We start from the raw sequence: 22,787 nt of genomic DNA on the forward strand, positions 1-22,787 counted from the left end.
AGAGAGAGAGGAGAGCGAGAGGAGAGCGAGAGAGAGGAGACCGAGAGGAGAGCGAGAGAGAGAGGAGACCGAGAGGAGAGCGAGAGAGAGAGGAGACCGAGAGGAGAGCGAGAGAGAGAGGAGAGGAGAGGGAGGAGACCGAGAGGAGAGCGAGAGGAGTCCTATCATTTAAACAGACTTCAAGAGCAAGAAAGAGAGGGAGGGGGAGGGGAAATCCTCCAACTTAAATGGACTTTGAACAAAGGTTGGTTGACCGTTCTATAACTAAAATGAACATAACCCAATAAAGGAAAACTCAAAACAATTATAATGAATCCCATCACAATGGACAGGGGGAATGACTTGTAGGTAAAAAGTGAGTGAAACAGCACTACTACAGCCAGAAAAAGGGCACTATTATTTTTTTTTAAATCTTATTAGGTTTAGATGTTTCCATTAATAACATACAAACACATCAAATACAAATTTAACATAGAAACATGGTATAAACCAACAAAAACTATATACAGATCTCATCTATATCCTAAAGAAATAAAACCCATACATCGTCAGTAGCATCATATCAAAATATGATCCAGTAAGAATTTCCAGAACTCCTTCTGTAGCGTCTGCTGCTTCACAGAATACCACAGATACTTGTGTGCATATAATTGCTTTCTGGCTACTTGGCTAAAACCTTCCCATGACAGTGCCATCCTATTTTTCCAATTTAACGTAATGTAATATTTTAACAACATAAATAAGGCAATTAGAACATGTATTTGATTTTTTCTAATTCCTGGAGGAGAAATATGTAGGAGAGTAAATTTCCATGATAAAGTTGTTTTCTCGTATCCCATCTTTTCTAACTTAACCCTTAAAGTACACCAGAGCTTATATGAGCATTTACAGCTCCAAAATATGTGCATGATATCTGCCACCTGTGTAGGGCAAAGTTGGCAATTCGTTGGTGTGTCGTGGTACAACTTGCTTAACACTTGAGGTGTATAATAGGCGTTATTTAGTATCATAAGTTGTGTATATCTTAGTTTTTGAAGGGGTATAAATTTGGAGAATTTTTGTATAGCTTGGGCAATTTTGTTGGTTGTAATCGCTGAGTCCTGTTTCGTCCAGTAGCTAGAATGTATACATTCTTTGTTGTATTTAATAGAGATAACTTTATAGACATTCAAGATCATTTTTTTTTTTGAGGTGAAACAAGTCCCATAGGGTTTTACATGTAGATATATCTGTCTGAATTATTAATACCATCCCAGAACTTACAACATAACTCTTAATTGTCTTAGTATGACTATATATTTGGACTGGAGATTTAATTTGTTCCTCATGGTAGCTACTGAAACATGCTTAAATGGAAGAAAGTCTACTATAGATTTATCCCTCAGCAGTGGATAAAGATCTAGGTTAATCATCCTATCATTTAACTTGATGTTAAGGTTAAGGTGAATGGGCTGAAGTGTCATATAAGCAGAATATAAATTCAAGGAATCAAATAGATTCTGAGTGATGATTTCGTCCTTTAGATCCCTATGTATTCTATATTTCTTCCTACTGTCCTTATCCAAAAAGGGGAGTGCTTTCGGGTTAAACTGAAGTGCTCTAATATAGTTGTAATATAGTTTCACCCAGTTCAGATACCACTTAGTGGAATCATTCTTATATTTTGCGATGGTGATTATTCTGCTACACTTGTTAATTTCATAGTATAGTCTGAGGTCGGGGAGGCCCATACCACCTTTTTCCTTCGGGTATACAAGTTTCTGGTAGCATATTCTGGTGGGTTTGGGGTACCATAAGAATTTCAAAAGCTCTTTTTGGGTGTGCTTAAAGAATTTATTTTGTATCAGGGTGTTATAGATGCATTGAATACGAATAATAATCTCGAGAGTACATTCATTTTTATGATGGCAATTTTGGTTAAGAAAGGAAGCTTAAGTTGTACCCATCTGTCCAGGTCTTTTTGTATAGTTGACCATAAGTTACTTATATTTTCCTGATAGTATTTATGTGGGTCATGATAAAACGAGATTCCCAGATAATGCAGTTGGTCTTTAATCTTGATCTTCTGTGGGATAAATATATTGGGGTACTGCGAGAAGGTATTTAAAGGGAAGATTATCGACTTGTCCATATTCATTTTATAGTTAGAGAACTTGGAGAATGTATCTATTGATTTTATAATTTTACAGAAATCTGAACTAGGAAGGGAGTAATATATGTTTAAATTGTCTGCATTGGCAGAAAGTGACATTTTTGTATTAAATAAAACCGGGATGCTGTAAAAAGTTTTCTGATTTATTAGTAAGAATAATGGTTCAATAAACAAATTAAATAAGAGAGTTGATATGGGACAACCCTGTCTTACCCTATTAATTTCTATTCTCGTTGAACTATATTTATTTATTTGTAATATGGTATAGGCCCTCATATGAAGGGTATTAATACACTGGATGAATTGTGCAGGAATGTTAAATTTTGGAAGAATAGCTGTTAAGAACTCCTTGTTAATTCGGTCAAATGCTTTAGAAGCATCAATAGCTAAAGTATATATGGGTATTTGTTTCATCGAAGATAATGATATCATTGCACCAAGAGTAAGTGTTTGGTCCACTGTTTGCCTACGATTAATAAACCCAGATTGTTCTGGCGATATAATATTTGTGATAACAGATCTAAGTCTAGTAGCTAAGATAGTCGCCATAATTTTCATATCTAAAGTAATAATAGAAATGGGCCTATAATTATGAGGGTTTGTCGTGTCAGAATTAGGTTTAGGAAGTAAAATAGTTCTAGAGGCATTTAAATGGAGATCGCTAATACCAAATTGTGTAATATACGTAAAAAGATGATACAGAATAGTAGAAATTTTTGGAATGAAACATTTACAAAATTCAGCTGATAAGCCATCTGGGCCCGGCGCTTTGTTACTCTTTAAACTATTAATTGCTGTAATAATTTCCGTTTGTGTAAAGTCAGCCTATCGAGTCTCCTGATGTTGTTCATTGATTTTGGGGAATGTTAATTGCTTAAGAAATAAATGCAATTCCTGGTCACCATAAGACGGAGGAAGGGGGTTATAAACATTTGTATAGATCTTCTCAAATACCTTGATTATGTCCTGTGTATTACTGTATTTTTCATCTTGGAAAGTTATCTCTGAAATAGTGGGGATAGGTTTATGGTGGTTAAGTACCCTTGCTAAAAATTTAAAAGGGAGTTGAGCCCATTGTGAGTAGTTAGCTAGGTTTTCAATTTCCTGAAACGATAGGTTCTCTGCCTGAAGTGATAAAAGGTTTCCTTGCAGTTGGGTTATATAATTTTCTAAATCCAAGGAGTAATTCTGTTGTAATTCTAGTTCAAGTTTAGCTATTTCTTTCATAATGTTATTTTCTTTGTTGAGAGTAATTTTCCTATGGAACGAAGATTAATTAACACCCCCCTGATCATTACTTTCGTAGTAGCCCATGTTATATCAATCGGCCGGTCATCCTGAGATATGGATTGAATACATTTATCAAGAAGTGTTTCAATTTCTTGCAGAATATCATCTAAGTAAATTAGGGTTTAAATGCCACCATAATGTTTTATTTTCCAGGATGTAATTAGATGCCCAATCTATAACTAATGTAATTCTGGAATGGTCCGAGAAAAACCTAGGTTCTGTATATAATGAGAAGACATAATTCAGAACAACCAACACTTGTAGCATTGAGAGAGAAAAGTAAACCCTTTATTGGGTATATGTGGAGAATGGCGGGTATGTGGGTCAAATAAGTTGAAGTCGCTTTTAATTTCAGAGATTGCCATTGAAGCTTGAATATTATATTTGGATTTAGTATTGGTTCTGTCTGCCTCTGGGTCTTGAATGGAGTTCCAATCTCCCCCTAAGATGTAATAGTGATTAGGGAAGGACCTTAGCAAATTATAGATATTCATCAGGAAGTTCTGTTGCAGAGTGCACGGAGCATAAATATTAACAACTAAAATTGGTTTATCTAAAAGATTAATTTTAGTTATGAAGTAGCACCATCTACCTTCTGGATCTGAATCTTGCTTATGACATCATACTGGAAGGAATTTTTGATGATGATAGCCACTCCTGCCTTATTAGTTTTATTTCCTGTGGCTATAATAGTTTTAATCCACTTTTTCCTCAGAATGGGGCTCCACTGTTCGTTTAATAAATGGGTTTCCTGTACCATAATAAAATCTAATTTGGCTTTAAAAACTAAGTGTAAGAAGAGTTTTCTTTTTTTTGTCTGCTTGGAGCCCGCCCCTTAACATTCCATGAAGCTAATGTCCACATGCGATCAGTAAGGAGTGTAATTGTTGCTTGTGTTTAATAATTGTCTGGGTAAATAGAGTTTGTACAAAAGGATGCCACAGATGAACCATTTTCTCTGGATATAGATGAGAAACTCTTCCTGTTGTAATCCTGTGCCTATCCACTAAATCTCCTAACCCGGAAGGGCGTGGGATACGCCTGCCTGTTTGATTAAAAGCTGATAAGTTGAAAAAATAAATTTTTCATTTTTGTTAACTTGGCCTCGCACCTTGAGATGTATCCCATCCCAAAAAACCTCTCTCTACAGAGCACAGAAAACTGAACTATCCTTACAAACCAACCCTGGTCCACAGATCATAGCAAAAAAAAAAAAAAAAGTTGTGAGATCTACATAATATCCAAACAAAGCTATGTAGGCAAATAATTAGAGAGGATCTGTCATAATTGCGATTTTTCTATACAACATTAAAGTTTAATAACACTATCTAAACATGAACTAATCAAGTTCAGGCCTATAAAAATGAGGCCCTCAAAAGGGAGTATTCCCCTTATAATAGAAATTGTAGATTGAACTTGAAGAAAGTTAGACTATAATACAGAATCCTCCACAACCTCTCAACAGGGTGATAATTTGCGTTACAAGATGAAAGTTATGATATTTTTGACACTGTGTTCCTTTAATCTCATGTCAGCATATACGCCGAAACCTAGAATCATATGTGATTAGTACTCATTCCCCCTCGTACAGCAGGGGTAGAATAACATTCTCAAGCCATACATGTATAAATGGAAGTCTTACGGACACTTCCTGTGTAGATCAATGTATACACTTTTTTTGGTCACACACTGTCATGCTGGTTTACAACTGCTCATATCCAATGAACTAGCAGAAAAAGAAAAACTTTTCATATATTAAGCATATGAATGAGACTTAAAGGTAAAAATTTCAAATCCATATCAGGTCAACCCGTGTTGGGCTGAGGGAGTAAAGTAACCTTTATAAATTCAGACTCTAGATATCACTAAAGAACTTTCGCAAAGCTAAATTAAACTGTTACCAACATGTTTTTCTAGGTATTAAGCAACAATATTAGGTTTTTATAAATACATTCCTTCCATCAATCATTTGTACGAATAAACGAGGAGAAAAAAAAAAAAGAACTTTTAATTGCCATCCAAAGAATAACAGTCCGAATTAAGCGGAGGGGCTTAGTTCGCATCCATAATCAGTCTCCTTTGCCAAAGCTACCTAATCTAAAAGTTCACTATCAGCGTTGCCTGAAGTTTCGTTTCTGCGCTGCTGTGCTGGAGATGCACTGTCCTTTAGAATTAAAATTTGCGTGGTCTAGCCGTGTTATCTGCAAACTCATATTGACAGAGCTCTTTACAGAGATCAGTTACTCACCGGAAATTCTTGAATCGTTCAACAAAGTGCAAATTAGATCATCCGTTTTACAAACTCCATGGATTAGCGACAAGTGATCTTTTTTCTTTTTCCTGGGTTAGCTCCTGTTCTACAAGTCGCTGCAGCTTTAATGAACCGTTGCTCCCTGGGAGATAAGGGTCATGGCGAACGTAAAAGTTCAGCTGAGGTTCTGGTCTATAGGGAATTGTAGTTTGGCAACACTACTCCGGACCATGAGGATGTTAGGCCTGGAAAGTTACTGAATCTGTCGGGCTAGGTACCTAAAAGTAAAATCGAGGATGAAGCTGAAGCTGGTAAGGGGAATCACCGTTATATTACGCTAGTAAGCGGAACTTGTAATATTTATAATGGCAAACTGAATTTTAGATCCATTTCTCTACTTATGCCTTATGTGGTTCATTCTCCGGATTTACCTTAAAGATTTTTATAAATGTTGATGCTGCTTCACTATTATTGTTAACCGAGTACTTAATTCCTTGTTGCGAGAATTGAAGTATGTTAGGGTATTTCATTTGGAATTTAATCTGCTTGCTGATCAAAAAGGCACAGAATGGGGCTAGTTTCTGTCCTCCTATCTTTATTTGAGGTGGCAGATCTTGTGATATAGATATCTTAGAGCCATTCCATTCAACAAATTTTTTGCTTTTAGCAGCTAAAAGTAGTTTGTTCACATGTTGATAATTAAGTATTTTAGCGCAGATATTTCTTGGTTTGATTAAGACTGGAGATGATCTAAGAGCCCTGTGTGCTCTTTCAATGGTAATTTGTTTATCTTCTGAGTCGCTTCCTAAGAAAAGAGAGAATATTGCAGTTATGCTTTCCAGAACCTTGTTTTGCTCTATACTTTCCGGGATACCTCTTAATACAATGTTATTGCGTCTGGATCTGGCTTCAAGATCCATTACTTTTCTTTAAAAATCCTGAATGGAATTTGTATTAGAGTCAGATTACCTTTTGTAAATTCTCTATTTTGCCATCCTGATCCATGATTTTAGTCTCTATTTTGTCCATCCTTGTGAGAATCTTATCTACAGATAAACCGACTGTTTGCAGCGGAGTAGAAAGGTTTTGAATTGCCTCATGTATAGGCTTGAAGTGCAGTTTTTATATCCTCTAAGTTGGAAGACTCTGATTTATTCTTATTTGTGGTTTTATTGGCCTCCTGGAGTTTATTTGTTCTGGCTCTTTTAGACGTATTATCCATTTCAGGGGAGGCCAATGAAGAAAATTTTGTTTTAGTAACTTGGCTGTCCATTAGATCAGGTTCCTGTGACATTTTATTTACCCTCTATGTTGAAACTCAAGCACTTCTTTCTCTGTGTTGTATTCAGATCTGAACCGGCCTAGAAGCAGTCACCATAGAAGTTTCACATGTGGCACAAGCTCCGCATCCGATCTTCTGGAATCTTACAACTCTTTTGAACTTTTTAAGATTTTAACCCCTCAGGTAGGTAAAGCAGTGTATTTACTGCCAGTTTTGGTTGAAATTGATTGAAGATGATTTTGTCTCACTTAGATCTGGTAAAAAATTCTTAGATAAGTTGCTACTCTGTGGTTCAGCACTGCTTACAGGACAGCAGCCATCTTGATCTCAGAAAAGGGCACTACTAAAGGGAAGAACTAACAAAAGATTAGTGCTAACTGTAAACTACAGAAATATATATAAAAAAAATATACAACTAAAGACAAAAAAATTTTAATAAACTTTGCCCAAGCTTGCCTAAAGAACCTTCTTGAAGTGCAGCACACCAGATTTGGGATAGTTGGAAACTGCATTATGGGTAGGGAAGGAGGCCCATGAGCTTTGCTGAAGATTTTGAGCTATTGAAAAGGCTGAGATGGATCAGACACATTGGATCCGATCCACCAGTGAGAATACAGGAGAGATTGGCAACACATCACGTGGAATCCCTGCAGTCTGAGGTGAGCAACAACTACTCTCATGCACTTGAGTGAACACTGTGGGGACTGTGGAGGGACCAAATGGAAGCCTGAAACAGAGGTAGATTCTGGAGGCATCTTTTCATTTTGATATGACAGCATACACCTTTCGGGCCTATCGAGCACATCCAGTGGTCGTTCTGTAGAAAGGGAAGGATGGACTAAACAGTGACCACCCGGAATGTCGAGTGTTTCACTGATTTATTCAGATAAGTTAGGTCCAATATGAGCCTGAGGTCCACTTTTCTTTGGAACTAAAGAACCGGGAGTAAATTCCTGATCCAAGTTGGTCTGGAGAGACCTCCTGGATGACGTTTACAGCAACTTTGCTATTTTCAAAGCTGCTGCCTCCCTCTAACTGGGTGGTATATCAGGGAGGTTGAAAAATGGAATTAAGTAACCTCTGGATATAATTCCTTGCACCCATCGGCCAATCGTGATAGCTAGCCAGGCTTTTAGGTGTAAGGAACAATTATCCTCAGAATGCCTTTAGAGATGGACAGTCGGGCAACACTTCAGGGATGCTGCAAGGATTTCTCTTAAGGAGAATCCAGAGATCCCTGACTTAGCGGACCTCCTCTGCCACGTGTACAGTGTCTACTAGTTGAATTATTCACCCTCTGCCCCTGGGGGAAAAATCTCAGAGTATCCTGGAAAGGACCCTGGGACATTCAGAACCACATCATCTTTTCCCCACGCTGATTCCTGGAAAAGGATCTTTGCGGGGTAGAGAAACAGATTCAGATGGCCAACAGCGTCTTTCCATTTTTCTTGCTGAGGGAGTGTGTCTCTCGTACGGTTGGTCCAAAGCGAGAGGAACCATCAAAGGGGGCACTGACACATGACGCCTTAAAAGGTTCCACAAAATCATACAGCCACATCCAGGTATAATGCCAAATGGCAATGCCGGAACCAGATCCCCTAGAGGTACCCTCAACTACGTGAGACGAGCCTCATTGATGCACTGGAAATAGATTGCAGAGTGGCTCATACACGAGGGGGAGTTCTCTTCCTCTGCCATCATGGACTCAGGGCTGGAGCTAGACACAGGGCTTGAGCTAGACACTTTCTTAAGCAAGTACTTCTGTAGCCTCTTAAAGTGGGAAATGTAGTTCAATGCTCTGAGGGCAAATGTGGTTGCAGCACAAACCCTTTTTCCAAATTTGTCCATAGCCATAGACTCCATTAGGGGGATGGACATTAGAGCTTTCTTGGGCAAGCTCTTTTTTGGTGGCTGCCACAACCACCTTGGCATCCACTGAAATGCCCTTCGTCCAGAGGGGTCTATCAAGACGGGCACTGAGAATTCTGTCAGCTCTCTCTGGTATCAGTTCTGCAGCATCTGGCTCCTTCCATGCCCTTGCAGACACCAAATCCACTAAGGGGTCTGCAGTGAGGGACACCCAGGATGTAGATGGGCCAGTCCCAAAGGCCTCCAGGAACACAGACTCATCCTCTGTGGGGTCTGGGGTTGACCAATCACCACTCTGATGAAGGATTCCCAAAATGTCTCCAGAGACGTCAGGTGGAGATCTAGGGGAACCCTCTCCATCGAAGTCAGTATCTGTCATAAGAGACTTCTCTGTGGAATCTAGGTGTCCCATTTTTCCACCTTTTCTTCAGAGAAGTCTCCTCTGCAGGGTGTTCTTGGGAGGTGTCTGAAGTAAGTCTGGCCTTCCATGAGTGGAAGAGCCTGTAGGGCCCCGAGGGGCCAGCTGTCCCGGTGGCAGAGGTGAGGTCTCTGATGCAGAGCTCAGGAGGAGAAGGGGTGGATCAGATACTGTATAAGTCAGGAATCTCCTAGAAGCAGAGAGAACCCTCTCCACCAGCTCAAAGGCCAAGGGACACTCAGAGCACTGAGGAAGCCTCAGAAGGGTCAGGAGCAGACAGTCCCCAGTCACCAGCAGCCCTCCAGTCGGGGATAAGGGTGTCAGGACCGAGCCGTCGAATGCTGAGGCACCAACGGGAAGCAACAGCGCAGACAACTTTGGAGTTGAGGTCATCCCCTGGACTCTACATTGAGGCTTTGGTGCTGAGCGAGTCAAGAAAGCAGTCGGGTGCGAAGTCAAAATGACTACAGGGCCGAATGGATCGGGAAACTACAAAGTAGCAGGCTGGATTGGAGAAGGGGATACTATTCTGCAAGAGGAAGATCGGCTGGCAGATCCCATAGTAGACAGCGATGGAATAACCCCCATATGAATCTACATACAGAGAAATTTCCTCAATCTGTCCACCTCATTCTGTGACAGGCTCCGAAAAGACCTGATAAGTGAGGAAACGGAGGAAGACCTGGAGTGTGGGGTATGGGAGAGACATCCAGAGGGGACATCCTCAGCACCACAGGTTCTAGCCTTGACAAGAAGACAGGGGCAAGGGGTGGAGGGAGTCAGTACAGAGATAGGAGCCGAAGGGCTCTGCTTCAAGGTTCTGAGAGCCTTTTTGGGAGGCTCCAACAGGAGGGGTCAAGGGATCATTTCTTATGGTCCCTGGGGTCTCCTTGGATTTCTTGGCAGGGGGTTGAGCCCCTGAAACAGAAGGAATAGCTGGAGGAGGAATAAGCCCTTTGAGGACCACTTTATTTCTTCTATCTGCAATGGCTTGGGGAAGGAAGGTCTTGCAGATACAGCACTACACTTCAAGGTATGCAGGCCCCAGACAATAAACGCATTCCCTCTGGGTATCAGATACAGGGATCTTGTGCCCAAAAGAAGTGCATTTTTTTTTTTGTAAACTCAACAGGTTTGTCACTTCTGACATAGAAAGAGAGGGAAGAAAGGAAAGGTGCAACGGTGAGGGACGTGGCACTAGACTCTAGACTAAAGAGTTTTTTTTTTTTTTTTTTAAATAGTACAAAAAGCTAGAGAGGTAGTTTTTAACAAGAAAACAGGCCAAAGGCCATCTCATGTAACCCAAAGGATGGTTAAAAAAGCACCTATGGAAGGAGCTCTAACGGACCACAACACTTTGTTGATGCATGGCAAATGAGATCTGTGGTATTTGGGAGGAGCAAGGCAGTATGGGTAGGATGGGAGGAGCTCTAGTTGAGAAGCTTTAGTTTGCTAACAGCAGAGACAGTTCAGAGGTCAGAACCGAAACCAAAGGTGTGAAGACGACTGGACAGACATTAGATCGTCAGGTTAACTCATTTAATCATTTCTAACACTCTCTGGAACCATGTAGAGGACACAAACTCCTTGTCCAGTGGATGCACGGCAGGACTCTGAGGAGGAAGGATCTCTTTCCATACTACTACTGCTGCTATGAGGGCACTGGGCTGATGGTGGGTGTCATTTACCAGACTGACCAATTTTGAGGACAAAATCCTTTACAGCTTTAAGGGGCTGCAGCTATGTCAGCATTTTCCTATGACACCATGGTGGCATTTTTTACAAGTTCACCAGTGATGCGACTATTCCAGGATGTCAGGGGGAGACAAAACTGAAAATTTCTTGCAGCCTTCTCCGATATAAGGAAATGGGTCTGTGTCCCCCTTGTTTTTTTTCACATGGAGGAATTCTCCACACAGGGTCATCAGAAGTTGACTCGTCATACACTCCTCATTCTCTTGGTCAGTGACAGATGACTGGTGGTATGTCAACGCGCTCTAATTTGCATTTGGCCTTGCAGGGTCTTAGTGGAACATTCCAACTTTTGATAAAGAGTACCACTTTGTGGCTTCTTGTGCCACACAAGGCTGCAGCAGTTCTTTCAGAGTTGCTTGTGGCAGTCTGGTTTAAATCCAGCTAGCATCATACACAGGTGGCCTGCAGCACTGGTACAGAATGCACAAGAACTGGTTATGTGAATTTGTCAGACATGCCACAACTGGCTTGAACATTATTAACTGCAGTGCATTACTGGCACCGGGGAAGGGAAACCAGTACAGCAGACATCATAACCAATGCCAGAAGGAAAGGGTTGGTAATACCAGACAAAAGGGAAAAGCTGTTATCTAAAACACACCCCCAGAGAATAAAGCACCTGGGTCAACACAGGTACTAGCAGAATCAATGCTGAATACAGATGCTGGGAAAGCACTAGTGACATTTTTGAAGATTAATGCTAACTGCAGGACAGTATGGGAGGCAGCTTTGGGTATGGCAGTTTAATAACAGCGGCAAATTGTTTCTGGAAAACAGCAAAACTCTCCCTGCTCCAAAGATGAAAAACTGAGCAGCTAACATCGCCCTGTCTTAGCCCCCCCACCATGGCCCTGGATTTTTTTTTCAAACTTACCTTCTACGTGGGCTGGGCCAAGACGATCTTCACTGACTACAGTCATCAGGAAGATGGTGCCAAGAAGCACATTTTCTTTTCTGATACCAAGACCTGGAGTCTAACATTTCTTGTTTTTTTGATGTTGGAGATGGAGACCAGATTTTTAATAGGCCTGACCAGGGAGTCTTGAATTGAAGCTCCAGTTAGAAATGAAAATCGATGATACAGATCTTTATTACAAGCCTTAAAGTATTTTAGCAGGCATGTGCACGCACAGCCACTGGCTCAAAGTCCTGCTCCTAAAACCTATCCGTCACTGCCTTTTGTGTAAGGAAGGCAGCTAGTCTATCAGAGCATTTCATTTAGGTAGTGAGGTTGAAACCCTATAGACAGATAATTCAGCAGACAGACCCAAGAAAAGAGAATGCTACCTCTGGCTCATGTTCAACATAACAGCAATCACTGAACAAAGGTTTTGGTGTGGTGTTGCACAAAGTGACACAGGCCTTGCGAATGAACACCAAAGGAGAGCAGAAGGAAGGGATGGAAAAAGTACAGTTGTGTACCTACCATAAATGTAGATGTTAGAGTGTATTCACTGTTGCAGTCATTACACTTGGGTTATCCTGCTGGCAGGCTACCCGCAGTCGGCCTGAATTCCAAAGTCCTGGTCCGGCGTCGGTTGCTGTCGCCTCTTCCCTGACGTCAGTGCACCAGGGGTATAAAAGATGCAGCAGATGCCATTTTCTTCATTTTTTTTTGCCCCAGATGTCAGGGGCCACCAAAAGGGTAGGCTGTAAAAATTATGAACATAAAAAAGCATGCACATAACCTTCATCTATAAGCAAATACACCACATAGGTTGTATAGAATAGAGAGGTACAGATAAGTCCCAGCAAAGAAAAAGGGGGATGGTGGGAGGGTAACCTGAACTGCAACAGTGAATACACTCTAACATCTACATTTATGGTAGGTAAACAACTGTACTATGTTCATCGTGTTTCACTGTTGCAGTCATTACACTTGGGCTGAATCCCAAAGCTGAGGTTGGGTGGCTGGACCTAAATAGAGTTTGGAGTGGCTATGAGGACCTGCAGAACTGCAGTGGCAAAGCCTGCTCTGGATTTAGAGTAGAGAGGTAAATGGTAGTGCTTAGTAAAAGTGTGCACTGAAGTCCATGTTGCAGCCTCCAAAATATCCTTGGTTGGTACTCCTCTGAGGAAGGCTGCTGAAGTAGCTGCTGCTCTGGTAGAATGTGGCCTAATGCCCTTGGGCACAGATTTGCCATGTTGTGAATAGCAGAAACGAATGCAGTGGCCTATCCATTTTGAAATAGTCTGCTTTGAAATGGCTTTTCCTTGGGAACCTGCAGCATATGCCACTAAGAGTTGCTCAGTCATTCTGAAGACTTTAGTCTTGCCCAAGTAAAAGCGTAGCTGTCTGTGTATGTCCAAAGTATGCAGAAGTCTCTCCACGTTATTCTGTGGGTTTGGATTAAAGGTAGGCAAATGTATGGTTTGGTTAAGAGCCACGCTGGACACTACCCTTAGACATAAATGTCGGGTTTGTCCTTAGAGAAACCCTATCCTGATGGAAAATAATAAAAGGTTCCACTGCCATTAGTGCCTGTAACTCAGACTCTTCTTGCTGAAGTTATTGCTAGGAGAAGAGCGGTTTTCCATAAGTATTTTATTCTCTGCTGTATTGGCTGGTTCAAAAGGAGGCAGTGAGTTTTTCCAAGACAAAGTTGAGGTCCCATGTAGGTATTGGAGCTCTTCTTGGAGGTCTTATGTTTCTGGCCCCTCTGAGAAACTGTCTTAGCAGTGGATGAGAAAAAACAGGTGGGTCCGTATTGTAATGAGCTGAAATGGCAGAGGCATGGATCTTAAGTGATGAGAAGGATAGGCCTTTGTCCAGCATCTCAGTTAGGTATTGCAAAATCTGAGGAATATTAGGTTCTAGCGAGTCAATTCCCTGCGCTTGGTTCCAAGCACAGAATCTTTTCCATTTTTCTGCATAAGATTTTCTGGTGCTGGGCCTCCTGGCCTCCAAAATAACATCCATAACTGCTTTAGAGAGAGGTGTGTTTTAAATGATTACATAATCCGCCATGCAGCCAGATTTAGGGTTCTGAGATGGCTGTGCAAGATCTGATTGTTCTGCTGAGTCAGCAAATGAGGTATTAAGGTAACATCCAGGCTGGGCCTTGAGACAAGCTCTTTAGGATTGGGTAAAAGTACTGGTGTGGCCAGTCTGGAGCAATCAGCATCATTTTTGGCTTCTCTTGTCTGACCTTTAGGAGTACCGTGGAGAGGAGAGGCAGAGGAGGGAAGGCATATACTGTAAGGGCTTTCCAGCTGAATGAAAGGGCGTCCACTTTCCATGCTTGCTTGTGATAAGTCAGAGAGCAGAATCTCTGTAGCTGGCAGTTGTGAGGGGAGGAGAATAGATCCATGTCTGGGCATCCCCACTTCCCTGTTACCATGTTGAAGATTTGTGGATCCAGTTTCCACTTGTGAGGATCAATGAGGTTTCTGCTTAGTTCGTCTGCCAAAGTATTTATCTTTCCTGGCAGGAATTGTGCTTGCAGATGTACTTGATAAGTCAATGCTGTGTTCCACAAAGTCATGGCTTGCCTGCAGAGAGGGTAGGAATGTGTGCTCCCTTGATTATGTACCACATGACTGTAGTATTGTCCATCTTCATCAGTAGTTGTCCTGGATGAAGTAGGTCCTTGAAGGCTGTCAGGGCATTTTGTACAGCTAGCATCTCTGATTGATATGAAGATACATTTGGTTTGTGGGCCATGTGCCCTGAACACATTTCCCTGCCATGTGCACCCCCCCAGAGGCATAATCCAATACATCTGTTAGTGTCTGCCTGGCAGTGGGTAAGGTGAATGGTTGTCCCTTGTTGTGGTGACAGGCCTGTGCCCACCATAGAAATTCCTATTGCAGGCAGGGAATAAGAGTAATTACTGTTTCCCGGCTGTGGTAATGTTGAGTCTAAACACTTTTTAGATACCATTGTAGTTTCCTCATATGCAGTCTGCATATGGAATTAGTAGAATGCAGGATGCCATGTAGCCCAGAGCCTGCAGAATTTTTCTTGCAGGTAACTGGGCCTTTGTTGCCATATCCTTGAAGTAAGAAGTCAGATGCCTTTGTCTGGCGTGAGATAAGCCATCTGGGCAGCTGTATTTAAGCTCGCACCTAGGAATATTATCTCTTGACAGGGCACTGGTTTTGATTTCTTTTTGTTTACTGTGTACCCTAGGCAAATTAGTAATATTTTTACAAACGCCAAATGCTGTAGTAGAATATCTTTGTCCTTTGCTTGAATTAGGCAGTCGTCCAAGTAGGGGAATATCTGAATTCCTCTGTCTGCAAAATGCAATTACTGGTGCCAGGCATTTTGTGAAGATCCTGGGCACAGTAGATAAGCCAAAGGGCAGTGCAGAGAATTGGTAGTGCATTGAGCCAGCTATGAATACGAAGTATCTTCTGCAAGATTGTCTGTTTGGGACATGCATGTATGCCTCTGAGGTCCAAAGTTTCGAGCCAAGCCTTCTTATCCAGCATGGGCAGAAGCTGCTGTAGAGTCAACATTTTCAATTTTGGGATGCTAAGAAAAGTATTTAGAATAGACAGGTCCAGAATTGGTCTCCAGGCTTTGTCCTTTCTTGGTACTAAGAAAAGTCTTGGGTGCTGCTATTCAGCCAGTGCCACAAGAGCAAGGACAAAGATTTTACTCATGTCCATGAGAGACTAAACTTGTTTTTGTGCCTCTTGCCATTGATTGCGTGGCAGGTCTGGCATACCTTTTGCCTTTGGAAGGATGTGAAAGTAGAACCTGTAGCCCTGAGAGACTACATTTAAGACCCATTTGCCCTGGGTGACCTTGTGCCAGTTTTGTGAAAAAAGTGCTAGCTTTTCCCCCTAATGGTGCTGCCAAAAATAAGTGTTTGGCATTGGCAGAGGGAAGTCATTGGGACTGTTTTCTATAAGGCTGTGATTTGTCTTCTCCGCTTTTGGAGGTAGAAGCACCCCATTGTTTGGGCCTGTATGAGCCCTGGGGCTGTTGCCTGCCTCTAGGGCATCTGAATCTGCCTCTTTGTGGTCTGACACTGGAAACAACCAATTCTTAGAGGGCCAGTTTCTGCTAAATCTGGGTGGCTGTACCTGTAAGAAATCCTTTACTGTCTGCATTGATTTTGCCTTGTCCTCCATTTTCTTTAACACCAAAGTATCATGATGTAATGGAGCATCCAATAATGTTGCTTTAACAACCAAGCATGCCTTCTAATAACAGAACCTTTAACAGCGGCCCTGCACGAGGCCTCCAGTGAAGGACAGCCACATTGCAAAGTATGTTTTCCCACTTGTTCAACTGCATGCAATAAATCCTGCAAATCTTTGTTCTCAGTACATTCAGAATTTGTCAACATTTTTTGTTTTAACAAAGACACTAAGTATTGCTGATATTTGAGCATACGAAACTGACAATTTAAAGCCCTTACAGCCAAAGTAGCATAAGTGTAAACTCCCCCCCCCCATCTGTCCAAAGCCCTAGAATCTCTGTCTGCGGGGACAGGGTTTTTGGCAGAAACAGCCTTGACCCCTTTGGGACCCTGTGAGATAGTTTCTGGGTCAGCAGGATTTTTGTAAAGGCACTACAGGGTTCCAGACACCCATAAATATCTGTCCGGCTTAACAGGGGCAGGAGGTAGAGAGCCTGGAGACAAGCCGGACTATGAGAAAACATCATCCACTATGTCTAGAACAGGGGAAATTGCAAGAAGTCTGTGCTGTGGAAGTAAAAGAAAGTCTCTAAATCTTTTCTTAGATTCGGAATAATCCTGGCTCTCCCAATGGAAATGCTCTCATGGTATGCAGGGTTTCCCCCAAAAGAATAGTCCTCAGGAGGAGAAGCTGAATGAATAGAATCTTCAGCATCAGAATCCTCATAGGGAGGAACAGAATATCCCTGATCAGAAGAGGAATCAGAGGAAATGGAAACCTGATCAGAGGAATCATATTCAGTGTCTTGCCTAGGCCTCTTATCAGGAGGGGGATGGGAACCCCTGATCAGAGTAATTAGGTCTTAGGCCATTTTGAGCATCTGTTTCTTAGGCAAAGAAGTCTGTCCTGGAGAATGCTGTACTGGTTTCCTTGTCTTTAAAGCTGTTTTAGACTTTGTCTTGGATGCTGAAGTAGGCTTTATATAAAAGTTGTGTAGGTCTGAAGTCACTCTCAGAAGCAGATGCCTGCTCAGCGGCTCTGGACCCATCTGAGGGATTAATTTCCGAAGGGCCAATACCTAGCGTATCCAGAGGCCTAGCTGTCTCCAACGTGAGAGTCGGAGGCGGCCTGTGGATCTGAGGTAGCGGGAGTCAGGGGCTACGCAAGCACCTCACTGAGCACCGGCGAACCGGCGACTGGCCTAGAAGAGGCTTCATCGCCGGTTTTGGACCCCGGATGCTTGTCCTTGTCTTTATACTTGAGTTTATGAATTCCGGTCGGTTGTTCCGACGGCATTATGTAGTTAAACCTTCTGCCAAAATAATGAAAAGCAAAATCGTACCAACGCTTAGTGTGTTTCTTAAATCTAGCACAAAACCGACAACTAGCAACGTCATGGTGAGGGCCTAGGCAAGGAATACAGTAAGAGTGGAAATCCTTATGAGGTATTTGCTTCCCACAAGAAATACAATTGTTAACTTTTTCTGACATCGGTCTGGAGCAAGAATAAAAGTTTCCCCACCGGGGTACTTAGCTTTATTGAAGACTTCGGATCTGAAATTCGATTTAAAAAATCTCAGGAGTCGGCGAACCGGCACTTGCGAAGTGCTTTTGCTTCGGGCACCGCGCGGCAAGAAAGACTTAAGAAAATGTAGTCAGCTGCATCTTTTATACCCCTGGCGCACTGATGTCAGGGAAGAGGCGACAGCAACAAACGCCGGACCAGGACTTTGGAATTCAGGCTGACTGAGAGTAGCCTGCCAGCAGGATAACCCAAGTGTAATGACTGCAACAGTGAAACACGATGAACATTTGAAAAATATAGCCAAGCTACAGACGTTACACATTAGAATTATTAGTGTTACCTGGATGCTTAAAGATTGTGTGGCACTGAAATAAGTGGATGTAACTTGAGAAAATAAGATTCACTGCAAGTTACCAGTAATTGAGAGAATTGCTGTGCAGCACCGAAGATCTGGAGAAATAACAGCTAAACAACATCATGGAAAGTAAGGGAGAGAGAGCGAACAGTCTAAAGTTCCACTGCTGAGCAGTCCTAATTCCTGCAACACAGTCGTATTAAGGAAGTGGGACCATGTCTTACCAGATTTTTTAACTTTTTGATATCAGTGCCCTTATTATTGTGATAGATTTTCTATGAAGACAGAGGAAGGATAGATGGTCCCTGACTTTTTTTTCCAGTGGGAAAGCTCAACTAACCTCAGGACTATCACCATTCACAAGTAGGTGGAACATGGCCTCCAGCTATCTCCTGATGCCCTTTACCTTTGGGCCCACAACTATGCTGGAAGTTGTCATGCTTACTTAGCTTCAATACTCACTTTCAGTTAAGTTCTACTGTCTGTGGTGCCTGATCAAAATCTGTCATGGACTCCCTCTGCATCCTCAAAAATGGGAACATTGCAATAGCAGAAAATTTATGCCCACATCATTAGTCTTGGCATTTTCTCCATATTTTGTAGGAGCGCACTGAATTCAGGACCAAAAATAGTGGTATCTTGGAAGGATATGTCCAGAAAAGTAACACTCAAGTCTTTAAAGCATGTCAGATAAGAGTTGTTTAAGCCAGTGCATTGCAATGCCTGATCCTCTGGCTTTAGCTTCACCTTCTACAGTAATGCAATCTGTCACAAGTTTAGTAAATTTTGTAAGCAGTTAAGGACTCTGATAGGACTTTCTTTTATGGGCCCATCCAACTACTGCTTATGTCAGCTGCAATCAACATACTCTGTAATCCAGTACCAACACGGCAAAGGTGGATGACATGTACACAGTCTCATAGGTGTACACTAGGCTAACCATTAGGGCCTTTATAAGTCTAGCTGTCGAACTCGTATGTGTCACATAAATTATATGGGGTGATTGTTACATGATTTACTGAAGGCCTCTGACCAGAGATGTGGGTACCAGATCAAGGGTGAATTTTCAATTTCCCATTCAATGGTCCAAGTTATACTAAATAGGGTTAGCGAAGGATTTGTTTCACATGGATAGGAATCCTGTTCCAGAGAAAGGAATTCTCCGAGATACATATCCGTCTCTCCAACATGTCCTACTTATGATGCAAGCAAAAGTTAGACCTTTAGATCTAGTGGTTCTAATGCTGTTTATTTTGCAGACATGCAAAACATTTTCAGAGCGAGGTCCAGGGATGCCTTGCATGCCAGGAACAGATCACCTCTCAGTAGTCTGTAGGAGACAGACTATAGATACGAGGCTTTGAGGTGATCCACATAGGACATTGTGTATATCCCTCTGTATTCCTTTTGTAAGGAACCTCTGCGGATGTTCCAGTTGCTGTGCGTGTCTGGTCAAGTACTTATCAAAGGGGACATTCCACTCGACGAGTCAACCTGCTTCTTTTCCCTGCCCATCACTCGACTCCTTATCTAAGAGACAGAAAGCTAGAATTTGGAGAGCTGGAGCCTTTTCATGAGCTGCTGCAAAGAGAAGGATTTCAGGCTTGGAAATCTGATCAAAAGTTTGACTCTTCAGTGATCAACGGATATTTCTGTCCTTCTGAGGGACTGGAGTGTAATAATGGTTTTCAGGAATTTAATCAAGGGAGTAGTAATCAGGAAGCCTTCAGGAACCACCTCTGGGGGAAGACATGGGGACAACTGAGTCCTCACTCCATTCTGAGGAGCCAAATGCTCTGCATTTAATAAGCCACTGTTCCGCATTGAACAGCTTTGGCACTGCAACACGGGTTTTGATTTGTTTGTATACCGCAGTTATTGCCAATCGGCATCGCGGTATACAAACCGATGTGAGGGATCCTTTTGTAGGTGAAACCTTAAATATCAAGTGTTTTGGCAACAAAAATAGTAAGGCTATGTGGCATAGATAGTTTTTTTTTTGTTTATGATTTCTTTACCCTGGGCACAAATACAACACTATAGTTCTGCACTCACACTTTACAGGGAAAAAACACGCACACACACAAGAACTAGCAGAATTCAGTTTTATTTCTAGTGCTTCCTCCCCTGATTTTTCTCCTTCACTACAATCCCAAGTCCTGTTTACATGTTGTGCACTAGTGCTCCTCTGCAAGACAAGCAAATAACATGTTAGCTACCTGGCAGGAAGGAAAAGTCCTTTTAAAGCAGTGGCATGGAGATAGGTGGGTCATGATTTGTAGCTAGCAGGCAGGGTTGCCAGACGTCCCTATTTGGGCGGGACTGTCCCGACATCAGCAGCCTGATCCAGAGTCCCGCCCTGCCAGTTTAAATCCCGGCCAGCCTCCGCTTTTTTTTTGTTGATTGGCCCGTATACCTGGCATACAGGCCAATCAAAAATCGCTAAACACGGAGCTTCTTGTGTTCCGCATTAAACAGAAGTAGCTCTATGTTTAGCGATTTTTGATTGGCCCGTATGCCGGTATACGGGCTAATCAAAAATTGCTAAACACGGAGCTACTTCTGTTGAATGCGGAACTGCAATGTTCCGCATTGAACACGAGAAGCTCCATGTTTTGCTATTTTTGATTGGTCCGTATGCCGGTATACGAGCTAATCAAAAATCGCTAAACACGGAGCTACTTGTGTTGAATGTGGAACTGCAATGCATTAAACACTAGAAGCTCCATGTTTAGTGCAGAGCTACTGTTCTTTAATGTGGAACTCTTGTGGAAATCTGGCAACCCTGCTAGCAGGCATGGTGTGTTGGGGATCCCAAAGCCCATACTTATCTTCTGTACCTTTTTCCCCATTGTAGGAATTCCCTGCTGTACCCTGACACGATTTGTTGTAAATTAACAGTTTTAAACACGGAATCATACCAAAACCATCACATTTAACCATGTTTGAGCTTCTTAGCTAAGATTTCAAAAAACATTTAACTGTATGCCTAGTTAATCTAAATTTTGTATAGCTCCGTTAGTATTCGAAAAATTAAAGGTGAAGGACTATACATACATTTGTGTGGTTTCAACTAAAGTAACATGGGCAGGTAGTCTGATTAAGCAATCGGTATATAATGATGTAATACTCTAATTACTATAGAATCATTTAATCCACAGGGTGAAGCCTGATTTGTTAAATGTTGCTTAGTCATCTACCCACTCCCTCTCATTACATGTCATTTTAGTTGTATTTTTTCCTCCTGAGCATCTGAAGAGAATGTAGATTTTTAGTTTAATTTTGTCATGTAGTCACTCATTTAATTGCAGTTTGCTTTACTTTACCAGTACTTTCTTCTTCTGATTGAAGCACTAGATATTTAAATGTTACTTTGTCATTAAATTTGCTTTCATTGTTCTGATTAGTTGGTTTGCCAAACTCATTGGGCATAAAAGGGTAGTTGGCCATACCTCTCAACCTCTTACTGCAATAAATCTGGACAAAGCCCAGTATAACAGGGGGGGGGGGGCACAAAAATAGAAACATTTTAAATATTGCTCTTATAAATTTAGAAAGTTTGCACAGGATCTGTGTTAGCAAACATTTTCTGTAGGATGTTTCCTTACGCAGTGACAGCTGTGCTTGGGAAAATTCTGTGTTCGCATACATTTTCTGTAGGATGTGTGTTTCCTTACGTAGTAACAGCGGTGCTTTGGAAAATTCTGCCCGAGGTGCAAAAAAATAAATAACTAAAAAAGGCACTGGTTAAATGGTGTTGGGTCTCTCGCTATTTCAGCAATTAGCATCTTTTGAATTTAAAAAAATGATCTAGTTCTCAAATGTACAGATTTTTGCAGAGCTGCTAGATTTCTGGCTCATTTTTGTTCTGCTCCTTATGAAAATAGTGGTTTTATTGAATTTTACAGATATTCTACCATGCCCCATGTCAATGGCATGTTTCACGCAGTGCGAAAATAGGGTGCTCCACATTTTGACCATTTGTCACACATTGTTAGAGTCTTTGTTCCACATTGGCCTCTTAAAAGGTTGAGACCTATGACTCCATTACCACATTACTTCCATGTATTTCTCCAAACCTGGGGTCATCCCAGATTACTGGAAAGGGGGAGTATACATTTTCCTCACAATCATCTGCTATGAAAGACTGAACAGAAGTCAAGGTGGTGCTTATTACATTCATCCTTACTGGATTTCTTTGCAAGGAGGAGGAGGAAACCTTTTTCTGTAGAAAGCTCCAGAGGGAATGCGGTCCTGCTAACCTGCTGCTGAGAAACAGGTCATAATGCCAAGGACTCAGCCAAACACTTACAGTAGATTATGATTTTGCACTACAGCTAAGGAATATGATGGAGCTGGGAATCACTCCAACAGTGCTTGCTAGTTCAAAATGCCTTATTACTACAATAAGAAATTGTCAAAAGACAAGGGGCTGGGCAGATCAGATACCTAAAAGACCAGCAATGGCACTGGCGTCAAATATTCAACTCCAAGCATTAGCAGAAACAGCGCTATCTGTGCAGGAACAAAGTGCATGGACACAAAGGCTGAGGAGATGCTTGATACCACAAGCACCTACACACTAAGGCATTTGCCATCGATACAGGCTGCAACACTGGGACTGATGCCAGTATCCTCTGGTCTGAGATTGACTGTAGGGATGGAAATGAACAGCATCATTCCACAGTCTTTTTGGCAAACAGATTGCTTGATTAAATATTTAATATATTTTCTACTTTTGAGCACTAGCTTCAAGAGTTCTCTGCAAATCTAGCACTTAACATTAATGGTTC

The 22,787-nt window shown here is 41.8% G+C and overlaps 1 protein-coding gene across 1 annotated transcript in view; it reads right to left on the bottom strand.

Annotated features, from left to right (window-relative positions):
* MARK3 (microtubule affinity regulating kinase 3) overlaps nt 1-22,787 on the bottom strand; it is a gene marked incomplete in the record, with an annotated part of 2,430,063 nt that overhangs the window by 928,201 nt on the left and 1,479,075 nt on the right.

Source organism: Protopterus annectens, chromosome 6.part0 (assembly GCF_019279795.1).
Source record: "Protopterus annectens isolate FY-2018-M chromosome 6.part0, PAN1.0, whole genome shotgun sequence".
Taxonomy (NCBI): domain Eukaryota; kingdom Metazoa; phylum Chordata; order Ceratodontiformes; family Protopteridae; genus Protopterus; species Protopterus annectens.